We start from the raw sequence: 5,602 nt of genomic DNA, 5'->3' as shown, positions 1-5,602 counted from the left end.
AGGAATCTGGAACACAGCATGCTGAGTGAAATAAGCCAGTCCCAAAGGGACAAATACCATATGTTCTCCCTGATCGGTGACAACTGACTGAACACCAAAAAGGAAACCTCCTGAAGTGAAATGGACACTATGGGAAACAGTGACTTGATCAGCATAGCCCTGACTGTTAATGAGCAACTTAATACCTTATCCCTCTTAGTAGTTTTTTTTTTTGTCTGTTCTACTTACTATGACTGGTTTAATTCTGTAATTAATACACAGTTATTCTTAAGTGTTAAAATTAAACTGAAATATGATCCCTGTTAAACATAAGAGTGGGAATAAGAGAGGGAAGAGATGTATAATTTGGGACATGCTCAAGCTGACTTGCCCCAAATGGTAGAGTTAAAAACATACCAGGGGATTCCAATTCAATCCCATCAGGGTGGCATGTACCAATGCCATCTCACTATTCCAAGTGATCAATTTCAGTTCACAATTGTTCATAATGAAAGGACTAAGAGTCAAAGGGAGCACATAAACAAGTCTAGTACCTGCTAACACTAACCGATGGAATAAATAATGGGGAGAGTGATCCAACATGGGAAGTGAGATACTCAGCAGACTCATAGAATGGCAGATGTCCTAAATAGCACTCTGGCCTCAGAATCAGCCCTAAAGGCATTCGGATCTGGCTGAAAAGCCCATGAGAGTATTTCAGGCATGGAAAGCCAAGACACTCTGGCAAAAGATCTCTGCGAGTGAGATCCCAGTTGAAAGAATAGGTCTTCAAAGAAGGAGGTACCTTTCTCTGAAGGGAGGAGAGAACCTTCACTTTGACTATGACCTTGTCTAAACAAGATAAGAATCAGAGAACTCAGAGGTCTTCCATAGCCTTGGAAACTCATGACTGGAGCATAGGGAGACTACTGATGCCATAGACAGGAGTGTCAATTGGTAAAGTCAACAACAGGAGTCACTGTGCACTTACTCCTCATGTAGGATCTCTGTCCTTAATGTGCTGTGTATTGAGATTTAATGTTATAACGAGTACTCAAACAATATATTTCACTTTGTGTTTCTATGGGGGTGCAAACTGTTGAAATCTTTACTTAATGCATACTAAACTGATCCTCTGTAAAAAAAAAAAAAAAAAGAAATTATCAACTCCCAACTTGACTCTCACTGGGATTAAACATGACAATAGGTCTGATCTGATTTCATCATCATTTAAAAAAATCATCTATTATTTTTCACTTTATGTTTCTGTGTCGGAGCAAACTGTTGAAATCCTTACTTGATGTATACTAAGCTGATCTTCTGTATATTAAGATAATCGAAAATGAATCTTGATGTGAATGGAAGGGGAGAGGGAGTGGGAAAGGGGAGGGTAGTGGGTGGGAGGGACGGTATGTGGGGGAAGCCATTGTAATCCATAAATCGTACTTTGGAAATTTATATTCATTAAATAAAAGTTATAAAAAAAAGAAAACTAACACAAGGAAAGTCAACGGCATACATATATGATGGCACTAACTGGAGAAAAGCAAACCATTTTTGGTGCCTCTGCCAAGTTCAGAAGCTTAATAAACTAACTGCAAAAATGTTATTATAAAATATATATTAAATTCAATGTTCATAATGAGAAAGTTTTTTATGCTCCATTCATCTTCATAAATTTTCACCTTTTTTCTGATTTTGTGCCTTTATGAAATTAGATGTATACTCAAAAACATGGGCTACCTTTTAAAATTATTGTCCAATGTTGATCCTGACCATGGCCTGGCGTACTTTAAATTTTAATAAGTATACTTGGACCAAATACACAAAATCATAATCACTGATCCCATGATGGCATTAGTGCATGGTGCTATCTGAATCATTAAAGAATAACTAGCATTTAGGCGGTATTTTCTATTTTTCATTTTTTCTGAAAAATTTTATTTTATTTATTTGAAAGGCAGAGTTACAGAGAGGCAGAGACACAGACAGGGATCATCCATCCTCTGGTTCACTCCCCAAAAGGCCACAACTGCTAGAGCTGGGCCAGGCCAAAGCCAGGAGCCTGGAATTCCATCCAGGTCTCCACATGGATGGCAGGAGTCTAAGCACTTGGGTCATCACCCACTGCCTTCTCAGGTACATTAGCACAGAGCTGGACCAGAAGTGGGCAGCAAGGACAGGAACCTGCAGTCACATGAGATGCTAGCATTGAGGTGGTGATTTAACCTGCTGTGCTACAATACTGGCCCCAGCATCATTGTGTTGAATGACGTTTGTGGATGCTAGACAGAAAGCTTGGGAACTGAATCTGGGTCCAGACGAGGACTCCAAAGTGACTGGGAGGCCCTCAGAGACATCACTGGCTTGGCCAAGGCTAGGAGCTCCAAGGTTATAACTTGGTGACCTTGCAGAGAGTTCTAATCAAGAAGAAGAGAGAAATCTCTGGCTATAACCAGAGTTCTCCATTGCTGCCTGGAGGCACTGTGGAAATTTCTCTTCATTGAGGCCAGAATCTGTAACCCTGAAGTTTCCTAATTCTCAGGAAGGTCCTTCAGAAACCTAAGCATTTTCTGCTTAGCCTAAAGCTCTCCTGTGGTCAGATCACCAAAGGGCCTCTATCCTAAAGCAGATGAGAATTTCTTGTTGAATAAACAGAACCATGAGGTGTCATCTAAATGGAATATGTCATCTTATGAGCCTATGCTCATGGGTATATTGGAGGGTGAGAAAGTGGAGGGAGGGGAAGTGGGTCATGGGAAGACTTCAAAGGTCTTTTATTATGTTCATTTTAATTTTAATTAATTTTAACAGATTCAATATGATTTGTGGATGTAAGTCTAAGAACATAATGAAATTCCCCTCCTCTCTCCCTCCCTTTCTCCCTCCTTCCCACCGTCCTTCCTTTTACCTTTCTTTGTTTTTAGTTTTTGAGATGACATATTTTAAGTTTACATTACAGTACACTGGCTTACTACTTCACTGAATATGAAGCTTAAGTAAAAAGCAAAAAGAATCTAGTTTAGTAGGAATATAGATAATAGCTTTAAACAACACTTGAATGGAAAAATGAGCATTTCACCCATATTCGCGGTTTTTTGTCATTTAGTCATTCATAATTTTTTCAGTAAAATAGAACCAATGACAAAGTAACACCTAAATATTTCCTGTGTGTTTATAAGATAATTAAGTTCATTTAGACTTTAAGCCATTTCCTCAAAACAGTTTATGTACATGAATAAATTTATGCATATTGCAATGCAAATAATCATACAATACATTTTGTGTACTACAATAGTTATCACAGATCATGGAACACATATGTATTGGTCTTGTGGTGACAGGCTTATTTCACTAAGTATGATGATTTCCAGTTGCATCCATTTTTTGTGAAAGACAGAATTTCATTCTTTTTTACAGCTGAGTGATATCTGGCAGTGTATACAACATCCACATTAGCAGGGAGCTGGATCAGAGTCAGGATTCAAACCTGCACCCACATGGGACACCAGCACCACAGGCCACAGCTTTACCCGCTATGCCACTGCACCAGCCCCAAGTATAATGTTTAATTCATATAGACAACACGCTCACATAAGGTAGGTAGGTTTCCATTGCCTTATGCTTTCTTTGTATTTGGAACCTATAAGCTCCTGTGTTCTACTCCTTCATAAAATACTGTTGTGAATGATAGTCACCCTGCTGTAATGTAGAGCACTAGAATTTCTTACTTCTGTCTCACTATATTTTGGTACCCAGTATCCAGTCGCCCAAATTTTTTCACAGCTGTATCCCAGGTACCTAGAAGATCTGGTACACTACAGATTCCAGTAAATATTGTCAAGTGAATGAATTTGGTAAGCAGCAGCTCTGGCTAATGGTAAAGTGAATTCACTTATACGCAGTAGTTTCTGAATCTCACTTGAATGATTGTATTGACCTGCAGGAGTGCAAACTCCAACCAAGGTGTAGCAATGTAAAATGTAAAGGGAAGGGAAGAAGGGAGTAGACTGAGGGTAACAGGAATCACCATAAGCTTCACATCAAGTACTCACAGGGTAGTTTTGACTGAAGACAGAGAAACAGAGTGTGTAAGCATCAAAACTCTGTACAGTTTAGAGGTGGAATATATTTGTCCCACTGGTGTGACTTCCGGCAGCTCCCAAATCCAGGAACGACGTTCCCATCACTGAACATGGAGTGTGAACCCAAGAAGACTTTGTAAAGCTCTCTTAATGTCCATGTTCCTCAGGCTGTAGATGAGGTGGTTCAACATGGGAGTGACCACAGTGTACATCACCGAGGCCACCATTCCCTTCCAGGAAGAGGATGAGGCATCAGAACTGAGATACACCCCAAGGCCTGTCCCATAGAACAGAGAAACCACAGTTAGATGAGACCCACAGGTGGAGAATGCTTTTATCTTCCACCAGTCAATGGAATTTTCAGAATGGAGGAGACAATTCGCATATAGGAGAAAAGGATCCCTGAGAGGGGAACAAAAGAGCAGTCACCACGTAGAGCAGGGTGTAATTGATGAATGTGTCAAATAGGCAAGCACAAGGACCTGAGCAAGCTCAGAGTAAAAGTGTGCAACTACCAACCTGGTGCAGAAGGACAGCCTCAGCATCAACAGGGTCTGCATCAGGGCATATGACAGACTGATGCACCAGGACACAAGAACCAGCAGGCCACAGAGACGGGGATTCATGATGACTGGGTAGTGCAAGGGGTGGCAGATGGCCACAAAGCGATCATAGGCCATCCAGGTGAGGAGAAGTGTGTCCATGCCCCCCCAAAAACATGAAGAAGTACATTTGAGTGATGCAGCCTGCAAAGGTGATGGAATAGCTCTGAGTCTTGATGTTCTGCAGCATCATTGGGATGGTTGTAGAGATGAAACAGATGTCAGCCAAGGACAGGTTGGAGAGGAAGAAGTACATGGGCGTGTGGAGGCGGGCATGGGAGCCGATGGCCAGGATGATGAGCAGGTTTCCAAGCACCGTGACCACAAGCATGAGCAGGAACAAACCAAATAGCAGAGATTGGTGCTTTGAGTCTTGAGAAAAGCCCAGGAGTAAAAATCCTAAAATACTTGTTTGATTTCCTGGTTCCATGTTGTTGACACATCAGCTAAACAATTCAGGAAGAGAAGGCATGTGAAATAGACAATGAGCAGCCTTTCAATTCTCTCTGACTTTTCAATTCTTGAGGTGAAGAATTGAGAAAAACAATCTTTTTTTTATTTAGTAAATATAAATTTTCAAGGTACAGTTAATGGACCACAATGGCTTCCCCCCCCATAATTTCCCTCCCACTCACACCCCTCCCATATCCCACTCCCTCTCCCATTCCACTCATATCAAGATTCACTTTGAACCATCTTTATACACAGAAGATCAATTCAGTATACACTAAGTGAAGATTTCATCATCAGTTTGCACCCACACAGAAACATAAAGTGTAAAATACTGTTTCAGTACTAGTTATAGCATTACTTCACATTGGACAACACACTAAGGACAGATCCCACATGAGAAGTAAGTATACAGTGACTTCTGTTGTTGACTTAACAATTTGACACTCTTGTTTATAGCGTCAGTAATCTCCCTAGGCTCTAGTC

General features: G+C 40.7%; 1 pseudogene; it reads right to left on the bottom strand.

Moving 5' to 3' along the window:
- Window positions 1-4,165: 4,165 nt before the first annotated feature.
- On the bottom strand, window positions 4,166-5,096 carry LOC138845776 (olfactory receptor 7C2-like; annotated as a pseudogene).
- Between the last annotated feature and the right edge of the window lie 506 nt (window positions 5,097-5,602).

This window comes from Oryctolagus cuniculus, chromosome 16 (genome assembly GCF_051225735.1).
Source record: "Oryctolagus cuniculus isolate XC-2025 breed Fujian yellow rabbit chromosome 16, ASM5122573v1, whole genome shotgun sequence".
NCBI lineage: Eukaryota > Metazoa > Chordata > Mammalia > Lagomorpha > Leporidae > Oryctolagus > Oryctolagus cuniculus.
Note: the sequence above shows the minus strand (reverse complement) of the source record. Positions and strands in the feature narration are given on the sequence as shown.